Raw genomic sequence first — 27682 nt, 5'->3', positions numbered from 1 at the left:
TAATAGCTCCTCCCCCCTCAGTTCACTCTTTCTTGCACTATCCTCGTCTGTTCTCTTTACTACCTCCCTCTCTTCTCCAGTTAGTGAACCTCGTAATTTTAATAATATCTGTGCAGCTACCCACTCATCATTTCCTATCTCTACAGTCTGCTCTTCTCCAATCCTCCCCTCCCCCACTGGCATCTTCCTATGAGCCACATATGGTGGAGGGCTGTATGCCGGGTTCGAGTATCCTTCAGCCGCCCTTAACTGTCCTTCTATTTCTCCTAATTCTCTTAAAGGGTACAACCCTCCTCCCTCTGTTTTCACTCCCGGTGTTATGGGTATCTCGTTGTTCGGTTCCTTTTTTATGTCGTCTGATTTAACAATCTTTTCTCCTCCCGCTCCTCCGTTCCCCGTATTCCTTGTGCTTTCACGCCCCTTTTTCCCATCCTCTCCTTCTTTCTTAATCTCCTTTTCTTCCGGTTTTTCCCCCATAGTGAACATTCCATTTGGTCCTGGTCGGGACCCCTGGAACATCCTCCATAAGTTAAACACCTCCAAATGGTTTGCCAACTTCTTCCCCTTGTATGTATTGTGCAGATGGTTTAGCAGTGAATGTTGGGCATATGGATCGAAACTCCCATTAGGCGGCCATGGTGTTAACATTTTGTTATCCGTCCCCTGGGTCCACTCTATGCTGTACTTAATTAATTTCTCCCTATGGGGTGGCAGTGTGGTGCATATGTGTTGTAGTGGTGTAGTGAGGGTGTTCCCCCACCCTCCCGACCCTGTCCCATATGACATAGTGGCGCTCCACTTGTTACCCTTCCCTTCACTAGTAGTTTACAATATACAACCTTATATTGTTTACCTGGCCCCGCAAGTATGGGGACTTACGACAATCCTTTATGTATGGTTTTACATTTCTCTATTCCCTTCTGTTACTATACCCTTACGGCCCCCTGCGGCCGAAGCGCACGCAGCCCCCTGCGGCTGCGTACCCTTTACGACGCTCTTATACAGTCATCCTGTTTCCTCGTTCTCCTCCCCCTTTTACACTTGCCGTGGCCGGCGTTCTCCGTGCGCAGCCACGCCCCTCTCCCCTTCTCCTTTTCCCGATCCACTTCGTTTATCGTTTATCTCCGTGTCCGCTCCCTTATCATATTTCTCTTCCCTACCACTCCCAAAGCCAAAGTTCCTTGTGTTCGCGATATCCTATTAAATCCCTACTGGTGACGTCATCGATCTCTTCGAGCTACTGGTACATTCTTATTATGTTCTTTAAGTTCAAAATACACTTGCAATCTACCCCCGCTAACCCTACAGCTGTCTTCCTGTCACTCCTGGAACAAGGTAATCAAATCAATAATATAATCGGACTGCGCACGCTGCATCGCCTCGCGTGTGATACGCCCCTCAACAGGAGGGCTTAACCAGCCAATTATCTTCCGTATTGGGCAACTAGGCAACTAGCCACCGCCTACAGGGAATCGTCATCTACCTATCGAGTTTCTTGCTCGAAAAATAGGGATCCTCGTCTACTCATTGATCAATAAATGCCAAATCGTAGGAAACCACACACACCCCCACCCTTACACGTAGTCACAACTTAGGCCAATCAGTGCCTTACGAGCGGCCGCACGTGATCTTTTCGTGCTCCGCCCTCCCTCTTTCGCTTAACGTAGCCGACTGCTCTCGCACTCGTTTCGCTACCATTCATTCCATTGGCAACACTAAGTTGTTAGACCAACACCTCCCTTATTTACTTCCTCCCCCCTCCCTCACAATTTCGCATTGCTTGTTGTGCGTGTCATGCTCACCAAGTTCTCTCGATGCAGGGCCGCTCGACTGCGTGCACCCCTCCAAGCGGCTCGCCACCTCCCCTCGTCTGGACCACGTCTGGACACTCGCCAACCGCGGGCGGGATACTTCTCAACCGGCTCCCGAGGGCCAATATCCGGATTGCGCTGTCCGGTCTTCTCGCAGCTCCGCGATGGTCCTGTAGTCCTCAGAAGGGGGCAACGGCAGAGGGGGCCGCGCCGCCGGGCCTCCTCGCAACAGGAGTGCCTGGAAAAAGTAAAAAATAAAAAGTCGATCTTAAACAGATCTCAGCAGTGCCTCCAACTTGTCGGGGGGAAATTCTGCCAGGGCCGGCCGGGCGGTCCGCAGACCTCCAGGCAGGGAGGCCCCAACTCCTCCCGTGTATCCCAGATGAGATAGAGTATGAGACACACACAAGGAGCAAGGTGACTCTGCTGTTTATTAGACAAAACGGCAGGGATGGGTCAAGGAGCGTACGCGTCCGTCCTGACACACACACAATCGTGGGGCTCGCAGGCCCTTTTTACTGTATTATGATGCGCTATTTGCGTCACTTCAGAAAGTTAACAAAAAACCTATCGCCACTCTTAATTGGTTGCTCGAGTGGTAGGGTTAGTATAGCACACATATAGAGGACAATGTTAGTGGACAAAGGGTAGTCAGGTGATATATCTGGGTTGTCCCTACAATTAGATACATGAGAATTGTTACATGAAGACTCCTGAGGATTGGTTAATATTACTGGCGTCAGTGATAAGAGCCCCATGTTCTGATTGGTGCGCCCGTGAGCTTCCCAGCCTGGGACCACCGATGTTCCCAGCTCTCGGTGTACCTGCAATTGCAACAATGTTTCACTATGGGTACGTGCAGACAATGTGAGGATTTATTCATAGTTGGGAGGCTGACCGCTCCCACTGTCACAGATGTCCATTGAACCTTTCAAGTGTATCTGCCTGTGTCTCGTAGCGAGGGATCCAGACGCCTTTTCTCTCCTGGGTTTGGCATCTCGTCAGGTTCGGCTTGGTCACGTGGGGAGGGACCGTGTTTGAGGCAGAATTCTGCACAATTAATATTGTTTTTCCACTGTGTGTCTGGTTTAATTTGCAGATGTGACCTTAACGTTGGTGCGCGGAGTGCGAGGTTGCAACATCGTGCCTTTGATGCTTTGTTCTTGGAATGTGGGCTTGCAACATTGCGACCTTGGCTGGTTGTTTCACCGGGCCCATTCTGCAGGATCAGCAACCAGACCCTTGCTTTGTTAATGTCCACGGGAGCTCTTGTTTGAGGCCTACTTGGGCCTGGTGCATAAGTGGTCCGTTTGGTGCATAGGTGCTTTAGGTTATAGTAGCATATAGTTCCATGACCAGTATCGTGTCTTCATTATATTTCTTATGGTGGTAACTGGTTTCAAGAGAAGCGTGAGCAAGCTTTGTAGATGAGTTCATGACGCGTCTTGGGTTTCTGCATTCTGAAAGCCTATGTAAAAATAATAAAGATGCATGTCCGTGAATATGCCTGTCGCCTACGTCATAGCACTGAGTATGTTCTTCGTGTAGATCGGTGTGGGAATGTCCAGTGTGTATATTTGTACAGATGTGCTTCCCGTTGTCTAGGTCGTCATGGCATCTCTAACGACGTGTAGATTTTAGTCTAGTTTGTCCGTGCCGCAGGTGTCGGCATGGCCAGTGCGGGCTGTTGGGCAGGCAGATGGACACATCCGTATGTTCCTGTACCAGGGTATTTGGTCGTCTGGTAAATGGACAAACTCTTCTCGTGGCGGGTGTCTGGGTCGTGACCCTCTAGGCCAAGCGCGAGAGGTGAAGGACGGGAGCCTGGTCTTCCATTCTCCCACTTCAAGACGAAGAGGAGAGAGGCCACATGAGTTGGGCACAGGAGATTTCAAACCTAGACAGAGAAGCCTTCCCTGGGGAGGAGGGAGGTAACATATATGGACCTTAAGGATGTTTTACAAGGGATAAGGAAGTCCGGCGGTCTGATTTAGACCGACCTATATCTCGAGCATCAGAATCACAGACATGGCTAGATCCGCCACCTAAAGGGTGAACCCATGGTCGGAGGGGGGACTCGCCACCTTATGTGAGCAGATTAAGGTTGCTGCCAGGAAGAAGGTGGTGCCGAACCATTGTCCCTGCTATGGACAGACAAACAATGGGAGATGAGAGCATATTTAGGGTCTCACAGTTTCCTTTGTTAGAGAATGGAGGGGCCAGACCACAATATATACCGTGGCCGCAGATGGACAAGGATAATTTAAGGTGTAAACTCCAGAGTTTAACTTCTGGTGATGGGAAATGGATACATGAGCTAGAGAAAATGACAGGAAACACGTTGGCTAAAGGGGATATTAAGGGTCTCCTAATTGCTATTCTTGGGGAAAGAGCTGATGATGTTTGGTCAAGAGCAGGATATTCTGGTGATACCACTGTAAACACTGTTTATGATGGAGCACTGTTCAATAATTGCAGAGCGGCAGTTTGGAAAGTGCTTAGAGTGCTGTATCTGAACACGTCAGATATGGGAGCTATAATGACGAAAAATATGCAGGAAGGAGATGATCCAATTGTTTACATTCAGAATTTTCAAGAGCAGTGGAGCTTGGAGACACGCGAGGCTTGGGGGAAATCTATACCTGTGTTTTATCATATATTATGTTGGGGCTGCTAGACCCAGTACAGAAGCAGCTCAAGGAGTTAGTGGGCATGAAAACAAAACCATAGGCAGAGATACAGCTGATCATTGTGCATTATTGCAGACTCTTGCAAGAAAAGAATCACAAAAAAGACGATATTAGGAAAGGCGAAGAGGCAAAGTTAGAGCAGAAACAAGTCTCCAAATAAGCCATTGGAGGGGCAATGTTAACTAGTGTAGACGGATCGAGTTTGCAGCAAGATGCAAACATGCCACAGATGAATAAGCTAAGGCACTTTGACCAAGGTAATCATGAGTTTATACCACAGGGAAGGGGAGGATTTTGAAGAAGAGGTTTTCAGAATAATCAGGGGAATTTTCAGAATAATCAAGGTTGGTTTCAGAACATGCAGAATGATAATCAAGGCATGCAGGGAGGACAAATGGGAAGACTTCTGCCTATATGTTGGACTTGTGGTATGACAGGTAATTTAGCCCGCGTATGTAGAAGTCATAGATTTGTGCAGAATAATCCATTTTTGAGAGGGGGGACTTCAAACCTGCCTGCATATTCGCAGCAGAATGGAGATGGGTTAGCTCAGAATCAGACAACAAGCGCAGATAGTGCAGCAAGATTTACAGACACAGCAGGCAACAATGAATCTGCCCAAGGCAGTCACAGCATTAGCCCATGCTGATACAGCAAAGCACAAGCACAGGACAGTTAATGACTCCAAGGGTAGGGGGAGCTGTTACTGATGATGGAGGGAATCCTTTTACAGGTACAGGGATGAGGCTGTATCCGCAATAGGAAAGCTCACTGGGAGACTTGATGTGTTCAAGACTGTCAGTAACACCAAATCCTCAAGAGGAACCAAGGGTTGACGTTAACATAGGAGGCAAATCTTTTTTCAGTTTTAGTAGACACAGGTGCAACACGCTCATGTATATGAGAGGTGAAATATTTGATGTCTAGAAATGCCATGAATACTCAAGGATTTACAGGAGCTACAAGCAGAGTTCCTTTGACTGACGCATTGCCAGTCTCTATACAAGAGTGTGACATTCCGGTGCCATTGCTATATTCAAGGCAGACACCTATTAACATGTTAGGTCGAGATTTAATGACCAAGTTAAACATGACAATTTCATTAACTGATGAAGGCATAGTGTGTTCAACACCAGGAATGCATTATTTAAATGTGAGTGCATTTATTATGGCATTTACAGGACAAGTGGCCATACGAGGAGTGCCGTTAGAACCAGAAGTGTTTCACTATAGTGTATGCATTTTGTTGACATGGATGCCAGGCTTAGTGGACAGAACTATGAGAATACCTGATGCATTTTTATTCAGGGCAAAGATACCTATGGATGAAGAGGAAGGGTGAATCTTTCCTTTAGAATTAAAACCAGCCATGGTGCGAGGAGAAATGGCTTTGCTTGATGGGAATGATCATGATGGCAGACAATGGTGCACAGTGATTGCCATTGGGGAGGGTCACAGATTGACTGACGTCACTGATGGGGATATGTTTGGAGATCATCCATCAGATGAAGAAGTGATATTTGAGATGAGTATTACTTATTTTTTTTAAAACCTTTATTTTTGGTATTTAACACACCGAACAGTTACACACCCCCATTAGGGTGGATTATCAACTTTGCGCCGTTAACTTAGACCCCCTCCATCCCCCCCACGCTCCCCGCCCGCCCCCCCGCCGCCTCAAGGCAGATATGCTGGTGAGCAACAGTTCGCCCCACTGGGTCCTCGCACCGGGGATTATTGGCCTGACTTCGGACTGTATCAGGGTGCGTTGCCTGACTCCGAAATGTCTGTTGAAGAGGTTTCATCTTCATTTATCAAAAAAGTTATCAGCGGGCCCCAGATGTCAGGTGGGCGCGTGTGCTGAGGAAGGAGTTTAATGAAGTCTGCCTCTACATCCTGGTAATAGAGTAGATTCTTTCGCCAGGCTGTGTAGGATGGCGGGGGGCCGCGGCCCCATGCCAGCGTGACTCTCCTGCGGGCTAGTGTTAGTAGGACTCCGGCCAGTTTCCTCGAAGGAGCGGATAGGAGTCTGGGCATCCCTAGCAGGGCTGCCGTGCATCTCGGTTGTATTGCTTCTCCCAGGATTGCCGTTGACGTATCTAGCACCCTGTTCAGAAGGGGGCTACCTCGGGGCATTCCCATGCCATGTGTATAAAGCTCACGGCTGTGGTTCTGCATCTCTTGCACTCTGCCTGGATGTCGGTATGGTGTTTGGTAGCTTTTTCCGGTGTGTAGTATGTTTGGTGAAGGAAATTGAAATGAATAAGTTTGAGCCGGGAATTAAGTGCAATGTTCTGAGTCTGATTCAATATTTAGCTCCAATCTGCTTCTGGTATATTTGTGTTTAGCGCTTTTTCCCATCTGTTTTTCGCCCCAGTGTTGACGGGGGGTGTTCCAGTGGTTAGAGTTTTGTATATTTGCGACACCAACCTGTCGTCTCCTTGTGCTTGAATGACATCGTGCAACAATTGCCACGTAGGTGGTTGACGCGGGAAGTCTGGCAGGTGGGTCTGCAGGGTGTAGCGAGTTCAGAAGTAGAGGAACACATCTAGCGCAGTGTTGCCCCCTTTCTGTTTGGCTTGGTCTGGTGTCATGAAACCTTCTTCTGTGAATAGATCCCCTAGGGATCGTATATGCAGTTTATCAACCCACTGTTGAAACACTTTTTCTGATGTCAGAGGGATTCCAGGGATAAATTTGACTGGCAAGAGGGGAGAGCACCTTGTGTGCACCCCCAACTTCTTCGCCACAGTCCTCCAGACCTTGTATGTTGTGAGCATCACGTTCATCGTGCGATTGGGAACGGGGAGCTGGGCGAAGACCACTGCAGTCAGGAAGTTGGGAGTCACCAGGGCTCGTTCCACCTGTACATGAGGGCGGATTGTTTGCGTTGCATACCAGTGGCTGAGGTATTGTGCCTGGGCTGCCCAAAAATATTTTTCAAGATCAGGGAGGACCAGGCCGCCGCTGGACACGGGGAGTGTCAGTATCGTATATGCCACTCTAGCTGGTTTGCCAGCCCAGAGTAACTCAAGGACCAAGCTTTTGAGCCTTTTCAAGAAGGTTTGTGGTAGTAACCGTAGCAGCGGTATATTGTTGAAGAGGTACAGCAGTTTTGGCAATACTACCATTTTGACTAATGAGGTTCTGCCCCAGAGTGCCAGTGGGAGTGTCTTCCAGCGAGAGACCTTGTCATGCAGGGATTTGAGCACCTCTTCATAGTTATCCCGGAACACTACTTGATGGTCCAGCGACAGCTGGATCGAACCCCGGCGGTTCTCCACGTGAGTCCGAAGTCGTCGGCAAACTGTTTTGTGTCTCGGGTCAGTGGGAAGACGACTGATTTTGAATGATTAATTTTCAATCCGGAGGCCGCCCCAAATTTGATGACTTCCCGCATGACTGGGTTCAGATTAACCTCTGGTTCACGTATATATAGGGCCACGTCATCGGCGTATAGAGAAACTATGAGCTTGTGTGGGCCGATTATGAGACCCCTCTGTTGACAGAGTTCCCGCAGATTGGAGGCTAGTGGCTCCATTACCAGAGCGAATATTAGTGCCGAAAGAGGACAACCTTGTCTTGTGCCACGCTGTAGGTTTATTAGGGATGATTTTGCCGAGCCCACTACGATATTAGCTTGTGGATTGGTGTATAGGAGGGAGACGAGCTTGATGAAGCGAGCCCCCAACCCCATCCTGGTGAGAACCAGGAACATAAACGGCCACTCCACCGAATGAAACGCCTTTTCTGCATCTAACAGGACTGCAATTGCTTGGTCTGCTGGGTCAAGAGCCTCGATGATTCCAAACATTCTTCGGATGCCGAAGGTCGTATTGCGGCCTGGTATAAAGCCCGCTTGGTCAGCTAGCACCAGGGCAGGCATCAGGGGCATCAATCTATTCGCTAGGATTTTGGCAAGGATTTTATTGTCCAGGTTAAGCAGTGAGATCGGGCGGTACGAGGCGCATTCTTCCGGAGGTTTTCCTGATTTTTGTAGTAGAATGACATTGGCTTCGCGGGAGGAGTGAGGAAGGGACCCACGCTCCAACGCTTCCTCATATACAGCTGCCAACAGGGGGGCCAGGGTTTCTGCAAAGGCTTCATAGAATTCACCCGTTAGGCCGTCTGGGCCTGGTGCCTTGGAGGATGGTAGGGTTTTTATAGCTGCTCGGATCTCTTCCTGTGAAATCAGTTCATTCAGAGGTTTGCGTAGTTGGTGCTCGACCCAATAGAGTTCGGTGTCTTCTAGGTATTTCAGCGGGAGTTTCGAGTCTTTCGGGAGCCTGGCGCTGTAGAGATCTTGATAAAAAATCCTAAATTCTTCTGCTATCTTTTCATCCGTGTGGACTTCCTCTCCTTGCCTGCTTCTGATCTTTTCTATTTGGGACTGCTTGTTGTCGGCTCTGATTAGATTTGCCAGTAGAGCTCCTGGTTTCTGGCCCTCACCATATTGACGGACTTGGCTGGTGCGGCATAGAAACTTAACCTCACGTTCCGCTGTTGCGTTGAATTTCTGTAGTTCCGTTTTTATGGCGGCTGCTGGCTGCGGGTTGGCTTTGTTCGGATTCTGGATCTCGAGTTGCTTCAATTTTTTTTCGCTGGTTGCAAGCTTGCTTGTAATAAGTTTGAGAATGCCATTCTCTTTGGCGAGGCAGACTCCTCTGATGAAGCATTTTAAGGATTCCCAGATTGTACCTACCTGCTGAGGGGACCGACCCCAGGTTGGCCTCCAGGAACACGTCGATCTCCTCTCTTAGCTCGGATGCAAAGACCTCATCCCGAAGTGATCCCTGCTTAAAGCGCCAACGCTCTAGCGGTGGAGTGGGGTTGGCAGGTTTGAGCTTAAGAAGGATTGGTGAGTGGTCTGAGAGTGTTCTCGGGTGGATGGATCACCGGCCGCATGATAGGGGAGTGTTTGTTGAGGTGAAGAAGTAGTCAATCCTGGATCTTGTATTGTGGACTGTCGAGTGAAAGGTGTATTCGCGCTGTTCCCCATTGGAGACTCTCCACGAGTCTTGTAAGTCAAATGCTCTACAAATTTCTTTTATCTGGAGACTGGCCTTGGAGGGTGGATGTTGAGTGGTCGCCGATCTGTCTCTTACAGGATCTATCGCCGTGTTCATGTCTCCGCCCCAGACGATTGTTGCCGGGTTGAGCGACGAGAGCTGTGTTAGCACCCAGCCAAAGTTGTCGGGCCATCTATATTCGGTGCATACGAATTAACAAATGTCACTTTCTGACCTGCGATAATACCGCTCACCAATAGTGCTCTGCCTTCGTCGTCTTTTGCCGTGTGTAGTAGCCGGAAGCTGAGCCGTCTGTGTATAAGGATAGCGACTCCTCCCGAGTATGTGGAGTAAGAACAAAAGTATTTGTGGCAGCCCCAGCTTTTGGCCCACTGGTGGTCCTTCCCTTGAGCAAAATGAGTCTCTTGAATCAATGCTACGTCCACTTCGTAGCACCTTAGGTATTGCAGGATTTTTCTGGATTTAGCCGGAATGTTGCCGCCTCTTATATTCCATGTTAGAACATTGAATGGGGCGACTTAGATTTTATATTGAGTCGTGTTTCTGGTTTCATGGGTTGCGAAGGTCTGGCGGTATTTGAGCTTTCGTTGGGGTCTTTGCTCCTGGGCTATGGGCCTCGGTGCGGCGAAGGGTTCGGCAGCGGGCAGGGAGCCGGCGAGGAGCTGGACAGACGTGATCCGGTGGCGCTTAACTTTCCCCTTAATATCGAGGGGCTCGAACAGCGGGCTAACCTCAACAGGCCCGAGACGTAACTCTCCCCTGGGCGGGCAACCTAAACTGGCCCGCCCAGTTTCTGCATTACCCAACCCAAAACCAAAATGGCCCATGGAGTCACCATGCCGAGGCGTTAAATCACACCCCGAATGTACCGACTCAACGTAGGCAAACAGTAACTGAACAGTAGCTGTGCTGGGGGCACCTGGGGCCTCCCAAGTGGCCTTGCCCCGACTCGTACTGCTGTAAATGAACTGGTTTACTCTGCGCTGCTGTGCCGCATTTTGTGCGTAGCTTTGAAGTGCCTTTTAAGGGGGATTCCTGGGGTTCCTGTCTCTTTGAGGTCTAGGGCGAGCCTAGTTCTGATCTGGGAGACCTAGGCGATCGAGGAACAGATTTGCTTCGTCCGGGGTTTGGAAGAACTGGACCCTCCCCTCGTGCTGGATTCTCAAGCATGCTGGATAGAACATTGAATACGGCAGTTGGTTGTTACGGAGTCTCTGTTTGACACTAGCAAATGTTTTCCTTTGTAACTGTACTGCTGGGGAAAAGTCGGGATAGAGGTGGATTGTATCCCCATCGTAGCATAGCTCGCCCTTTTCCCTGGCGAGACCGAGCAGGGCGTCGCGATCCCTGTAATTCAACAACCTCGCTATTATTGGCCTGGGAGGAGCGCCTGGAGCTGGTCTCGTCGCGGGAATCCTGTGGGGTCTATCAATAATAAATAGTTGGGACAAGGCCTCCCGGCCAAATAGATTGGTGCATAGAGATTCCACAAAGTCTTCCATTTTCTCCTGCGTTTGCTGTTCTCTCACTCCGACTATCCGCAGGTTGTTCCGCCTCGATCGACCCTCTAGGTCATCACACTTGGCAGTGGTTAGTTTCATCTGTGTTTCCAGCTGAGAGACTCTGTTGGTTAGGGTTGCCGAGCTATCATCGAGATCCGACACCCTTTGCTCCATCTCGTTCATGCGTTCGGCATGGGAATCCATGCAATGTTGTAGGAGATCGACCTTGGACGCTAGACTGTCCATTTTGTTACTTAAACTGCCGATGCCAGCTTTCAGGTCCAGAAGGATTTCTTTTATTTCAAAGGGGTTCTCCTCGATTGCTTCCTGTTGGGGGCAAACAGACAAAGAAGCTTGGTCTTCCTGGGGGGGTAGAGCCCTAGGGGTCGTGCCACTTTCGAAATTCAGCTTCCTCTGTGATTTATCGTATTTCCCCATTGTGGCTGCGGGGTCGTAGCAGCTTAAATTTGGGATGCGGGAGGTCTTGCTGTGACCTTTCACCTCTCTTGGGGTCCACCTTTGGGCGAGGTTGAGCATTATAGGAGAATTAGCGGCAATACCGGAGAAGGGTAGGGGAGTCAGTTCTCGTCGTATATGGAGCCCTCCTCCGGTGGCGCAGATTCCATGAATAGTTTCGTTGCAGGACTGATGTGTGACGAGGGATGCCCGCCCATGGGCTTCTTAGAATGGGGAGCCGACAGTCATGGGGTGCCTTTGATAGATGACCGGGATGTTTAACGTTGGGCAAATCTAGCGCAGGAGGAGGAGGGGGGATAGTCTAATGCCCTTACCCCTGTGTAGTAGTACCGGGTACCTCAAGCGCTCCGAGCGTACGGGTGTGTCGACAATCCTTGACTGGCGGGGACTGCTGTGAAAGTTTAGCTGGGGGAGCGGGTCCCCACCCCTCGGGGTAGCTCCTGGGGAGAGTCGCAGTCTCTCCACCCCTCCTTACCTCCCGGCAGCCCAGGGACACCACCAACTGTGTTCGATTCGCACTGGGCACACACTTCCAATGCTTCTCTTGATCGGGCTCCGATCGCCGGACGGGCTCGGTGGAGGAGGCCGGGCTCAGATGTAGAGGCTGCTGGGGGGGCGCAGCCACGCGCCGACTCCTCGTGTCGCTGCTGCTCCCTCTGGTTCTTCATCGCCTTCTTCAGCGGGGGGGTGAGGCTACGCTCCACGGCCCACAGCTGGGAAGCCGGCTGCCGGAGCCGATGGGGGCGGACGATGAAGCAGTCCAATCCACCGACTGTTGTCTCCGCTGCATGTGGGGGAGAGAGGAAGGTCAGGCTCACCCAATAGTTCGTCACCGGCCGGGGGGGGCGTTCTTCGGCCCGCTTCGGCCCACTGCTGATCTTCTCCCTCTCTCTGGGCACACTCTCCGTAGACAGCATGGGAGGTGCTCTATGTAGTTAGACTGGCTGGCCCTGGGAGCGTGGAGTAGAGTGGGCCGGCCCTGCGCAGTTCGGCGGTCGGGCCACTTGGGCGGATTTTCGGGCAGGGAGCGCCGATTTTCCTCCAGATTTCGGGAGAGTGTTGTTAAGGAGTCTAGCACTTCAGGGACAGGGGTTCCAGGGCACAGCAGAGCCAGGAACTGCAGGATCAGGCAGGATTGATGAGGGGCTACACGGGAGCTGAGACTTAAGCGGCCATTTTGGATGGCCCTCTAGCACCCACTTTATGAGTATTACTTATTGAGTGAGAGCAATTAAATGTGAGGTTCCTCAGAAAATTATGCTAGTTCAAAAACGCCCTGAGTATTTTGAGGAAGACATGGCGAAAGTGCCATCTTCATTATGGAAGACAGGTCCCTATGACGTAGGCCTACTGGAGGGGGTTGGAGAAGTGAAGATTAAATTGAAGCCAGGAGCAATTTTACCTCGAGCACAACAGTATTCTATGTCTCGAGAGGCAGACAAGGTTATTTTCAAGATGATATCAACTATGATGGAACAAGGCATCCCAGTGATGTCAAAGTCATCATGTAATACCGCAATTTATCCGATTAAAAAAGGGAAAGGGCAGTCATGGCATTTAATTCAAGATATAAGACTGATTAACCAGTTTCTAGAGGCAGCGTTCCCTCTAGTTCCAAATCCTGCGACAATCTTCTGTAATATACCTGTTGAGGCACAATATCTCACTGTTATTGACTTGAAAAATGTGTTTTTCTCAATCCAATTGCAGAAAGACTCACAAGATCTGACGTCCTTTATGTTCAGACAGACTCGCCTGAAAAGCACTCATTTACCCACGGGTACTATGAGTCTCCATCGGTTTTCAATAGGGTCCTACAGATGGACTTAAGCAATATTGATTTGGAAAGTGTTGTGTTGCAGTACGTAGATGACATATTGGTTTTCAGCACCACAGAGGAAAAGTGCAGACGCAATTCTGTTCAGCTAAAGATTATTCTTGCTGACAAAGGATATAAAGTTGACAGAGAGAAGTTGCAGTATTGTCAACAAGAAGTGTTATACATTCACCAGTTAAATTCACCTGAAGGAAAGAAGGTTACTCCTGAGAGAGCTGAGGCTATTTTGAAAACTGTGAAGCCACAGATGATAAAACACATCCAGAGATTTTTGGGGCTAGGAAACTATGTGAGAGCATGGGCCTTTGATTACAGTTCATGCATAAAGCCCGTATTGCAAGCTCTAAACAAAGCACAGGCAACTCAGGAGATAGTTGTTTGAACTGAGGAAATGGAAGAAGGGTTTGATGAATTAAAAAAGGTCATTTGCACAGCTCCACTTTTAGGTGTTCCCAATTATGCTGAGGAATTTTTTTTTTGTTCACACACGGATGGCACTGTTATGACAACAATCCTCACACAGAGAACCATGTTGGGGTACAAGCCCCATGCATATTACAGTGGGATTCTAGACCCACAAATGAGGGGTCACTTTCGTTGTGAACAATCTTCAGCAGCCGCCGCTTTCGCCACTGAGAAGGCTACCAGTATAGTAATGGAGTGTTGCATGACGTTATTTGTTGAACATGCATTATTTGCTATTTTGGAGAAACCTAAATGTATGCTGACATCTCAAAGGGCTTCTGCTTATGAAGTAGTCATTTTGAATCCGGTGATTAAAATAGTCTGATGCAGAATAGTGAATCCTGCCATGTTTGTAGCAGAACCAGTGGCAGAGGAAGAGCATGCACATGATTGCTTGAACTATGAAAATTTCTATGATGAAATCCCAAGGGTATAAGAGAATGCGTTGGCAGCTGGGGAGATTCTTTTTATTGACAGTTCTTCAAGAATCGATCAAAATGATGGACAAAGATATACAGGTGCTGCTGTGGTAAAGCACATGGCCAATGACTACTGCTATGCTCTATACATAGGAGCCAATAAACAAACCATCAAAAAAATCCAACTCCTACAAAATAATGCACTGAGAGCAGCCCTAGGAATCCCCAAGAGAGAACATATCTCTAACACCAGAAGAGCCAACAATTGGCTCTCCACTCTTGATAAAATAAAACTAAAACCTGCCTCCCTCACCCACAAATGCTTAAACAATGCAGCACCCTGCTACCTATCTGACAGATTCACTTTGAAGCCTACCACAAGAATCACCGGACTCGCCAAGACCAACTACCTCTGGGTCCCCAGATACAAACGTGCCAAAATCGGGGGCAGCAGCTTCCAGGTCAAGGCAGCACTCCTATGGAACTCGCTACCATCCCCTCTAAGAATCGATCAAACCTATCACAAGTTCCGCCAGAGCATCACTAGCTGGTTCAAAGATGCTGACATCTAGGCACATACCTTGCTGACTTTGCCCGGCAGCTCCCTCTACACTGCATGCACCAACCGCATCAACTGCTTTGTAAAACTATGCATGCCTCAATGTACCTGCCTGTATATATTGTAACCTTATTGTGCCCACATGTAACCAATCGGCACCTGCACACAAATGTATTTTACATGTTGTAACCAAGCTTTGAATATCCTTGTGCCTTGCGCCTGAATACCCTCGGGTCTGGAGCGCATTACAAATAATAAACTAAACTAAACTAAACCAATGGGGAGTTTCAGGTACTAATAAGTGCATGACTACCATCTCATTTTTCGGCAAAGGCTGCAGAATTAGTAGCACTGATTGTCACGCTTGAGAATCATGCAGACCAGGAAATGACAGTGTACAGTGACTCTGCCTCTGTGACGTTGACGGTGCATGCAGGGCTAACATGCTGGAAAAGGAGGGGCTACCTCCGAGCGGACGGCACTCCTGTGCAGCATGCAGCCTTATTGGACAGGCTTATTAAAGCACTACAACTAGCAGTAGCCATCACAGCCGTTAAATGCATAGCTCACACTAAAAGGGCAGATTTTATTTCACGTGGAAATCAAAAAGCAGGCGAAGAAGCTAAATGCATGTTCGGATGACATTATGTCATTTGATACACTGGATATGAATGAAAGCATGGTAACAATGATGAGTGTGTCTGAATGTTATAACAATATGTCTAGAACTCAATTGATAGAGATCCAGGGGGAAGCACCCCAAGATGAGAGGGGGCCTCATTCCGAGTATGGCGGTAAGGGATACTGGTCACCGTTAACGAGACCGGTGCCGGTAATCCCTTACCGCCACATTCCGAGTTCCCTTTGCGCCCTCGTCCTTAACGCCTGCTTTTAGCAGGCATTAGGAACGAGGGCGCAAAGGGGCTTTTAAGCCAATAACGGTGACCGTAAAGTACGGTCACCGTTATTTGCAATTTCCCCATTCCCATTGAGCCCTATGGGGGCTCATTTGGGAATGGGGAAGAGCCCTGGGGAATGGGAAATTACCGCCCTGGTCAACTCGGAATAGGGCCGTAATTTCCCATTCCACCAGGGCGGTGCCGGTACGGGTCCGGCGCCGACTAAGGCGCTAATAGCGCCATTGGTTAGCGCCAGACTCGGAATGAGGCCCAAGGACTTATGGACGTGGAGAGGGTGTTCTTTAAACCCCTCTGAAGCGATGTTGCGACAAGACAGTACTGGTAAACCAGTGATGCCTGTAGCCTTATTAAGGGTGTTGTTGGACCAGCTACACTACCCTGCACACACAACTAGAGATAACCTTGCTGCAACTATTGCTGAGGAATGTTTCATTCTAAATTTAGTAGAACACATTGCACTTTATGTAGTGAATTGTATCATATATCAAAGGTTTACTGCTGGGCACACATCACGCACAATTAGGTGAGTTATTCCTAGACCTAGTGGTACCTTTCAGCATTTGCATATTGAATATGATGACATGCTGCAAGCAGGTAATGGATATAGATATATGATCGTAGTTGTATGTCCTTTCTCGAGGTGGATTGAAGCTGGACTGTGTACACACCCAGAATCCACCTTGCAGGAGAATTTCTAGTATGAAAAGTGTTTCCCAGATTATCAGACAACGGCCCTCATTTTGTTAACACAGTCTTTGAGCAAATAAGCTTGTTTCTTGGCATAAAGCACAAGTTTTCATCGGCTTATCAACTGCAAGCAAACAGCATCTCTGAGACACTCAACAGCTTGCTTAAGGAAAGAATAGCCAAATTGAAGCTTAGCATGAAAAAAGGGTGCTTGCATTGCTTTCCACTGGCATTGTACGCATTGAGAAATCAACCGTGTTCAGACCACCATCTTACACCGCAGGAAATAGTGATAGGCAGGCAAATGAGGACACATCTCACACCTCCGGCTAGGGTTAAAAGTGATGCCCAGTCAACTGCAGAAATGTTAGGAAAGGAGCAACGTGATTACCTTGTTTGTATGACTTCAAGTATCTCTGTAATTTCAGATCAGCTCAAGCGAAAAGGGCTTGGGGCAGCGCAGAACACAGAAGGAGATGTTTCAACAAGTGGAACCAAAGAATGATGTCTTCCCAAACTTTTCTCTGTAGATGCAGTCCTAATCTGCAATTTCACTAGAAAGTGGCACGAACATCGTTTCAACTGCCCTTTCACCCTTGCATTGTGGAAGATGTCATGCTGTCTGCTGTCAAGGTGCAAGGCAGACGCGCTTGGACTTTCCTTGGTGAAGTAATGGTCTATGCTGGAGAACCCCCTTCACACCCACACCCATCGGAAGCAAGCATCGGGTATGAACCACAGCAAGTGCAGCCTAGATTTATGGTGAGGAAGAAGGACACAGAAGCTGCTGAATAAACATAAAGAGTTCATTGGACTGTGGCTTATTTTGGGACACTCTTTTCAGTCATTTAAAAAGGAGTTAAGGGAAGTTATTGTGTTCTTGCACCACAGGAGTTGTTGACATTGGACTGAGGCATGCTTAAGCCTCAATTGAAAAGAAAAAGATATGTCAAATCTGGAGTTCCTTTTCGACAACTGGAAGAGGGATCAGTGTCCAGATTTGTTTCTTACCGAGTTCTGGTTCAGAGCCACACATGGTGGTGCCCAATGACAACATTTCAAGAGTCATTCTTGTAGTTTTTGTGTTCATACTGCGTGCTTACACTGCGCTTGTGGGGAAAACTAACTAGTCACTGGATAATGCACATAGACTGGTCAGCCTAGTATTCTACTACCTGTTTGAAGAGTGCCCACATATTGTTGGGAGGCAAATCGACGACTGAACATTCCTGAGTGACCTGAGAAACAATGCAGTGCTTAAGGAAATTCTGAGAGATATTATCATACAAGTCAATGGGTACTCTGCAAGAACATGAAGAACTGATTGAGACTTTCTTTCGAGGGACAGATCTGAGGTCTACTGGTTAAAGAACGTTTGTTTCATGCTGAAAGAAAACCATCATGCTGTCTGGTGAAAAGCCAATTCGAGGAATTAATTGGGAATTTGTGTTCATCATTCAGTGAGCTGTCTGCTGATTGAAGAAATTTACAAAGCCAATTCAACAGCTTCCAGAAGTAGTGCATAATGTTGCCCCATTAAAAAGTGTTTTTCCTTCCTTAAAAAAAGAAATGGGCAGCATTAGTAGCAATATAGTCATGCCAGATCCTGAGAGACATCCACAATGTATAAAACGTAATTTGTGCAAGTGGATGTATCTTTGCCTGATTTATGTTTGCATTTTGTTCATAGTGATATTGCTCTCACTTACAGTGTGTACGTCCTATTACATAGACATAAGTGGATCAAAGACTCCTGTGTATCATACTGTACAAGAGAAGGGTAACTAATGTGGCAACTACAAGACAGCCAAGATCTTATGTGATTATTCCTACTTCAGAGGTACACACAGGAGCACCTGGTCCTGAGATGAAGTAACATGGGTTACCTTTTAGAAAGAGATCATGTATAGAGATTATGCAAGATATTTTAATGTCTGAAATTTATGTTGATAGGATGAAACTTCTGGAACTTTCTCCTACACAGGTAGCACATGTAAACACAACCAGTCCACTGACGAATGTGTCTATAAGTGGTTTAGTAAAGAAGAACTATGCTGACATGTTACATGAGATGGTCAAAGAAGCTCGTAAGAAAAGAACCAGACCTAAGAGAAGTGTTAGGGAGGATGATAATGAACTAAAAGACTACCTGGACAGTACAACACGCTTGGAGAATAACATATGATATCAGCATATGAAAGAAGTTGGAAGGAGAACCTTGAAGGAGGAATGCTTTGTATGTGCACTACTGCCTTATAGCATGGGAAGTCTAAAATCTTCATAGCTATTGAGATAGACGTCCAGACAGCACAATGTCTATCACACATAGCACTTTGCCGCACCAGAGGTCAGTTCATGGGCCGAGATGCCTATCTCAAATGGGCAACTGAATGGACAGATCCAGATGAAGATGATTATGTCCAGGGCACGAATACAAGAAATAGGGTGCATACCAAGTATCATGTGATCAGATCTGAAAAACCTGGAATGAAAGGAGCTGGAATCAGAAGGGAAGTAAACTGAACACTTGAGAGTCCAGGTAAATCTGCAGAAGAAATTTGTAGATGGAAGAACAGAGGCCAAATGCAGATTTTGGGATCAGTGCTATCACCTGATGGATGGGAAGAAGGAGTGGTTATCTGCAGAGCCTGGGTGGCCATTGGTTGTTATCAGCCAGTCTTTGACAGTACAGTACAAAATGTATACAAGCCTCTTTGGCCGAAACTTACTAAACTATTGACCATGGTCGAAGAAAGAGGAGGACCCTTGCAGAAAGTGCCTTTGGAAAGTGCAAAGCTGTGCTTTGGAAATAGCTGGACAGAATCAGAAATGTGGCTGAATCTTTGATGTACCAGCAATGAAACTTGGAACAGCAGTGATCATGGATCACTATTGGGCTTGTAGATCCAGATCATATAGGAGGCTAGCCAAGGATTGGGGAAGACGATGTTCACTGGTGAATGTTCATGTTCCAGCATTGGTGATTCCTAAAAGTGACCTGAATCTTGATAGTTTCTCCAAAGCAGATGCACACCTGAGGAGGAAGAGATCTTTGGCGCTGATCAATCGAATGAAGAGGGAAAATAATTACTCTGCCAAGTCAATAAAAGCTTTTGACTCTATCCCGTATGAACACAGACTGTTCAGTCAGACTTCATCAGTCTTCACATTGATCTTCATGGGGAGAATCCAGGTTGGAGCAAATACCAAATGTCTTCAGATTACCAGATGGGAATTGCTACAGACGATCAACACAACCATAAAGAGGTTCAATCCTATCAGAGAAGAGATGAGAGCCATACGAATAATGACTCTCCAGAACAGATACGTTTTGGACATGATCACAGCTATGGATGGAGATGTTTGTGCATAAATCGGAGAATCATGTTGCACATTCATACCTGCTCATGATGACGAGAATGAAACCTTGACAGAGGCCATAGAGATGCTAATGAAGCTACATGCCCAGATGATAGATGAAGTGGAGGACATTTCAGATGACAGTTGATTCGGATCACTCTTTTCTTGGGTTCCACAATGGATGGCAGACATGTTCAAGTTCCTTGGCGCCGTGATCGTGTTGGTGCTGCTTGGATTCTGTGTGATCAAGATAATAATCACACAATGAAAGAAGATAGCAAAGAAAGCCATAGGGATGAAAATGATGATCGATATTGAATCAGGATGGGTGGCCAGAGACTTGACAGATGTAGAAATCCGAGACTTTTTAAAGGCCAGTATCCATGCACCTGAGCAAATGAAATTCCTGTATCCAAAGAACCATAAGAAGTATGTGGGAAGATGGATCTATTGCAGTTCAAGTGGACAGTGCATGCTCATGACATGGAACAAGGATGAGCATGTGAAATCATCAGGGTGCCTGAAGGGAGTTATAAAGATATGGATCCCTAAGAAGCATTTATTCAGTCAAGGTTGTCTAGATGTGAAGGATGATGGGAAAGTGGTTGATGAATTGCCCAGAGGATGGAGTGTAGAGAAGGAGCCCAGTACCTCCACCTTAATCATGTCACCCATATTGCCTATATGTTGGGAGCCAGAGTGTGAGATACTTGCGGTATCAGTAAGAATACTGATACCAAAGAGAATCCTGGAAGCAAGGTTCCCAATGAGAGAACCATACCTACATATGAGAAAATATGATGGCCATTTGAATGAAATCCTTGAAGAAGCAGAGCAAATGAATGATCAAGACGAGTGGTGATGTCATGCAGAGTTGAGCTGATGAACATAGAAGAGATGCAGAGACAAGAGAATGCATATTCCATAAGGCATCATGAAAGTATCAAGGATAAGTGACATCTTGGGACCAAAGTGAAGAAGCTAATGCCACAGAAATGATGAAAATGACAAGCTGTTTTACACGTGTACAGGTGCAGAGACACGCAAGCAGACAAAGTATTCTTGAGGCTAGCTTTATAGTGAATGGATTGCAGCATGAGCCAATATATACATATATGCATAAAGAGTAAAGAATGGATGTTATAGCAGAGTTGAACTGAAAAAGGAAGGCCTCATTTTCAGTATGTCGCAGTAAGAAAACAAATGAATTACCAAGTGAATCTCGAAAAGGCGAATTGGATGAGCAATGAACCCAAGCCAAGAGGCCAAGGTCTTATCAGGCTGGAGTGAGCTGACATTGGATACAAAATTGTTTTTGTGTTCTGCAGTTACGTGGACAGATGAAGTTGGACGAACAAGACTATCACAACTATGCATGAGGGCAGAGCGTGCCTTCAAGGCAATGAATTCTCCAGAGATAAGAACACTCACAAGGACAAGTTCAAAGTCTTAATTGCCAGAAGACCACTGAGGTGATTATAGATGGATATGCTAATTGGTGGGAAGCTCAGTTTTAGATGAGCTCCCCAGCACCTGGAGGACCAATCTGCGTGCAGCTAGATGTAGGTGGAAAAGTGCCGACAGAGGTTAAAGTGCCAACCAATTAGAGGGTACCACGTAACTAAGGCTCCTATAGTTTGTGTAGCAAATGGAACGTTGTGTATTTAGTGATGTTCATAGTGGCCATTTTGAAGGGAGGGCTTAGTTGCCCCACCTGATGTTAAGAAATGAATTACTTTCATTCACTGCCCCATGCTAGTATAGAACGTACACTTAGATATTCCCTTAGACCCAATCACTTTTTTCAATAGGTTTTTATAGTTTGCCACGTAGGATGACGTTAGTAATATGTAGGTTAACATCATCAATGACGATTTTTTGCTACATGAGTGCTTTTTTTGTAATGCATTGAGAGATTTTGCGCTGAGACGTCCATTGATGTCTGTTGTAATCCCTGTTTTAGATAATTGATATTAAAACAGTTATGCTTTTTGACAACTACCTGAGTCGTTTTGATTATTGATGTATGAGTAAAGTCTGCATCCCCATCCATCTGCAGGGTATTGCTACTCATCTTAAAGGCTGGAGATCACCAGGTTCAGTTTGTTTGGTGTTTTTGTCTCGCTGGCACAATGTGGAAACTGGACCCCCTTCCTATCAATCTTTTTGGTGGATTATGCATGACATAGAAGTTTGGGTGGACTAGGGTTCTGAGGAATACTGAGTTCTTCTTGAGAAATGGTATGCCTAGTGATGTAAGATCGGGATCCCCTCCCAGAACATAGGTTCATGGGCTATGACTGATATGTGAAACATGGACGGCATGCCAAAAGATGATTGTTGCCAAATGAAGCAACTGATTGCAGTGGTGGGCTCTGCAATTTCATGTTCAACTTTGCATTAAATGGCATGAAAAATGTGTGTACTGTAGTCTGGTCGTTGCAGGCCAAAACAGTATACTGGATTGCAGAAAAAGGATCTTACAATAAAACTGTACCTCACTTTGAAGGACAATGAGAGGAGTATACAAGTAAACTGCATAGCATGCACGGATATTGCCAGATAACTGTGGTATGCATTGAATTTCTGCCTGTCCTAGCAGAGATGACCAGCACTGATTATGACATCAAGATCAGTCTTCATATGTTGGCTGTGGGGCGGCTTGTGTCTGGCTATGTCAGTGAACAAGGGAAGACCCGGTGAAGCGGTGAAGCACACACACGGGGCATTTGAGTTATCATTGCAGCAGCTGGCACTGTCCAAATACACTTCTATAAAGTCAAAGCCCATTCAAATACCACAGCAAATGTGGCAAAAATGATGCAAAACCACTAAGATCCCATTCGAATAGGAATGTAAACCCTGGTTAATTTAACATAAAATGCTGTAATATAAGATATCTAATAAGCAATTAAGAGAGAAAGGTTGTATGAGATTAGGATATACCTGGAGGAATATTTGGTGGTATATGTAAATTCACAAGGCATGGTAAATGATATGTAATGCATGGTATGAGAGCTCGAACAAAATTAGAAACGTGTATGACAATCAACTTACTGTATTATGGTACAGTTTACGTTTATCCTTATTTTAGCTCTATTATGACTATTGTCATTTGTATATAGGACCAACAGAAAGTTGTGTAATTAATAACCAAACAATATTGTACTGTGGAAGGAAAATATCAGAAAAAATAACATCAGCATGTTCTTCGTTTTTATTGGGTGATCAGCCCACTTTCCCATTCCATGAGGTGGTTATATCGACGAGTGCATGCACTCATGAACTGTATCTGCATCTGAGAAAACAGCCTATCTGCTGAGAGCAAGACGCCGCCTCTACTCTCTTCCTTTCCTGTACATTTTCTAATGAGAAACCTGAGAGCTATTGCAAAGGAGGAAGGACACGCAAGCAAAGTGATTTGCACAATATAGGACAAGCAAGAGCGCATCTACCCTGAAGATCTGAAGGTAGTATGACAACATGTAGGAAAAATAGCTGTTGCCACAGCCATATCCAGGAGGTACTGCCAAACTGGTTAGCAGCACCATGCTCACATTCTTCCCCTCTAGCTGGCTTAAATGTGCCTCATCTGTTATATTTAAGCAACAGGTATTGACCATGTTGGACAGCTCATCAAGTGGAATATGAAACCTGCAATGGAGTATGTGAAGAGGGCTTCTTTATGATCTTGACATGACTTCAATCACAGGGTCCAGCTATGTTGGATCATAGTCATATCCTTGGCTGTCCCATGATTCTTCTCATCCTCAGATAATAATTTTACCTGATCATGGTATTGGCCCGGTGAGCTCTTCTCTTCATAAGGGGACAGAAGGCTGAGGATTGGACAGGAAACATTCCTCTTCCATACTTGTTACTGTTTGATAGAGTGCGTGTCGGCATCTGGATGCACCAGCATCACCCTTTGCCCTTTTGGTCAGAGGAAAAGGATGACCTCTCACCATGGCTACCCAGCTGGCTCTGATTTCAAATCAGGGGAAAGCAACTTACTAACTGGTAATGGCCATTCTTGGGAGGAAGAAACCAAACAGGGTTTGTCAGGTGGTGGGGGAGTCATCGTTATAGATCAGACCTGAATGAACTTCCTTCAAAAGGATTCGCAGGACACTGGAACCTTTTTTGGGGTGATTTGACCTATTTTTTCAGTGTACCACAGTTTTTATGAAGAGGCTGAATCCCACACCGAATCTTGAATCTTAGGTCGATGCTCGGTTCCAGTGGCAGGTTGAATCTCAGGTTTTATAGAGCCTCAAATTTCCTAAAGAACTTCAATGCTCTAAATAAAAGGTCCAGAGTCATTCATGTTGACACAATGGTCCAGATTGTCAGAATTTAACACAAATAAAAAAGTGCAGATGAGACGCTTTTTAATGTGTGTGCATTTCAGAAAGGCCCAGTCACCTTCTGAAAGGTGACCTGTGTGTTTCAGGAGGGGGATAGTAGTGAAGAATATGTGTGTGGCAGCCCCCTTGCATTAATGTGTATGAGGAGCGCACTCCTGATGCTGGCGTGTTACAGGCTCCCAGCACCCCGGTGAGTGCTGGGAGCACTCTTCACAGTGATCCTGTGATTTGCTGTAAAACAGAAAGAATGCATGTCAATCCTTGATTCAAGCATGCAAATGCAAGGGGGAAAGCGGTGCTTCAGACCACTGCTCTCCCAGATCAAAGAAAATGCATGATGGGTTCACAAATTACCCTTTCATGCATTTAATTTTCCCTTGCACCTGGTCCAAACAGGCACAGAGGAGGGTCTTTAATTTTTGCACATTTCAAAGTGATTCTTTTTCGTGGATTCATGATGTGCATTGAAATGTGCAGAAAAAAACCTTATGTTTGCAAATGTGCAAAGGGAGTGCAATCGGGCATTTGAATGTATGCATCTGAGATGAGCACATTCACATGCCCTTTGTGGATTAAGGTGCACCTTTTTTTGGTGCGAGCGAGGAGAGGGGCAAGCTAGGGCAGCAATGAAATTGTCAACAACTGGGACGCAAACAAATCCAGAAAACAAAATTCCAACTGCACTCCAGACATAGGGCGTAACCCAAAACTGGATCGACACACTGAAAGCTTCAGACAAAGAGCAACATTAGCCACACTGGACAAACACATTAAACATTCCTATAACCTGACACCCCCAGAGAGGGGGGCTATAACATCTCTGAACAGCAAGAAGAGCATTACAATTAAAAAAGAAGACAAAAGAGGCACGCACAGTTGTCATAATGAACACATCTGACTATGTCCAGGAGGCCCACAGGCAACTTTCTGACACAAGATATTAAAAAAGCTGCAGGAACACCCAACAAAAAAATAGAAAAAAGAAATCGGCAAGATCATCAAGAAACATCCGAATAACTTCCAGGAATACGTTCAGAGCCTAGTACCAGATATCCCAGTATCTGGAACTTTCTACATTCTCCCCCAAAATACACAAAGATAACCACCCTGGATGCCCAATGATCTCTGGGTCAGAAACGTGGACTAAGAACATCTCTGAATGGGTTAAGAACACCTTGAAGCCTTAAGAGAGACACGTGGCTGCATCCAAGAAACCACTGATCTACTCAACAAACCAGTGATGTAGGCCTCCTCCAAAGGATGGATGTGGAGTCACTCTACACAAACATTCCCCACATTGATGGCACTGAGGCATGTAAGAATGCTATTTGCGATGAAATCCCACTTGCTGACACATAGGCAAGTACATAGAATTCATCTTGACCCACAACTATTTTACATTTGCTACTTATACTTATCTCCAAATGATGGGGACGGACATGGGTACTGGAATGGCTCAGCAGTATGCACATTTATTCATTGCACAATTGGAGACAGATTTCCTTGGCACCTCTGACTGCAGACCTTTGGGATACCTGCGCTACATCGATGACATCCTGCAGATTTGGACTGTTGGAGAACAGAGAAATTGATTGCAAACTCACCTGAGGATTGTAGAAGTAAGTCAAGCAGGAAGAGTTTGAACAGACAACCAAATAGCCAACCGCTAGATCATCCATCATTGAGGAACCAGGGTTCTCACGCTTAAAACCCTGTGACACAAAATTGGGTTGTGCAGTGAGGAAAATCTCTCTGAACAATACCTGCTCTGAACTACCCACTTTCCTAATTCCTCCTCCTAGTTTGTAACTTTTGGTTCTCCCAACCAGGTAAATAAGCCCTCTGTGGGAACCCTCAGGAAACCTTCGGAAATCATGGGGGGTCATTACAAGTGAGGCGGTAAGGGGTTAACGGCGCCGGTAAAGGTGTCTGAGCCGTAAACCCCTTACCGCTTCATTACGAGTCAGCTCGCGGCAACCCGCTAAGGACGCCTGGTTTTTAGCAGGGTCCATTGTTAGCACTCTCCCCTATGGTGGCTCCAAAGGGAATGGGGAAGGGTTCCTCGAATGAGGAATTACCGGGCCCTCCAAGGTCGGAATGGCCCGGTAATTCCTCATTAGAGGAACCCGGACCCGGTACCCGGTAAGGGGTTAGCCATGCTGCTAATAGCATTTGGCTTTCTAGATGTTTTGGACTACAATCCCCTTAGGCCAAAGCCAACAAAATACATGGTAGGGATAATGGCAGCCGTAGTCCAAAACATCTGGAGAGACCAGGTTGAGGACCCCTGCCATAGTTCAACACCTGGTATAAATACTACTAAATACTACTAAATATAGTCAGTCAGGGATCAGGCAAGCCTGCTATGACTGGGTCATATGAGTGGGTCAGAGCCTGACCTGCTTGCATATCAACATAAACCGCCCTCATCCTTGGCCTATCTCCTGAACCACAGGCCCCAGGCATGTACAGATCTCAAATCCCCCTTAAAGAAACTTCCTGATTCACATTGCTGTGCCTGCATTCCTCCCTCATATATTCTAGCTGCACCCTCTTTCGCATGGGCGAGCACTCTTTCGCATGGGCGAGCAGCCGCCCCCCACCCCGTCACTCCGTCCAGCTGTCGGGGTTATGTTAATGATTGCCTCAGTGTCCGCTGTACTGTTGTTGCTGAATTGCAGAACGCCAGGGAGGATCCCTGGCTGCAGAGGAGCCTCTCCAGCTGGCAGCTGCCCGTGTTTCCAGTCAATAAACACGAAGCGTTCAGCATGTTTTCACCTCGCCTGGGCCAGTTCGATGCCAGGGCAGTCAGCCTTTTCATTTCACTCAGGGCCTGGGAGCGGGTTCGTGCCTGGTATCCGTCGATGGTTCTCCTGGCCCAGAGATAGAGCAGCCAGCCAAGGTCGCAATACATCTTCCGGGGCGAGAGTTTCCCACAGTGCCTCGGCCCCATGGCAGTGCTAGACTGGTCAATACTGGTCTCGCGAGAATTACTGCAATGCCCGGTGCCTCTAAACGGGTACTAGGACTGGGGCAGAGCCAAGCGAATGAGTCATGCCTTTACATGATTTCGCTCTTGGCTAGATTGTAACTCCTTTCACCAAACAGATGCTCTGTTATGTTTTGTTATGTTATGTTACTAGGAGGCTCAGGCGCACAGCCCTACTGGTATCATTAAAAATGTGCATGTTGTCTGTAAATCCTATCAGGTTTTTGGGAAATGTCATAGGACCAGTGAGCTTTAAATTGCTTAATTTGCTTCAAATTGGACACTAGTCACGTTTTAACATTTCCTGGAGCAAATGGGTAGGAGGCTACATGCCCCGCCCACAAAAAGTATCTGAAAGGAGCATCTGGCCCACTATTTGAAGTCTTAGGCCCTCATTAGGACCCTGGCGTTAAACCCTTAACGCCTTACTACGAGGTCCCTTTGCGGGACCCGACCTCAATAGCTGGTCTAGACCAGCCGTTAAAGTAGGGGCCTGCAAAGGGACTCTCGAGGTAAGTACGGTACCGCAACTTGCAGTACCGTACTTACCGCCTTCCCCATTCCCATTA

This window comes from Ambystoma mexicanum, chromosome 1p (genome assembly GCF_040938575.1).
Source record: "Ambystoma mexicanum isolate Mex_15411 chromosome 1p, UKY_AmexF1_1, whole genome shotgun sequence".
Taxonomy (NCBI): Eukaryota; Metazoa; Chordata; class Amphibia; order Caudata; family Ambystomatidae; genus Ambystoma; species Ambystoma mexicanum.
This window is presented reverse-complemented; position numbering follows the sequence as displayed.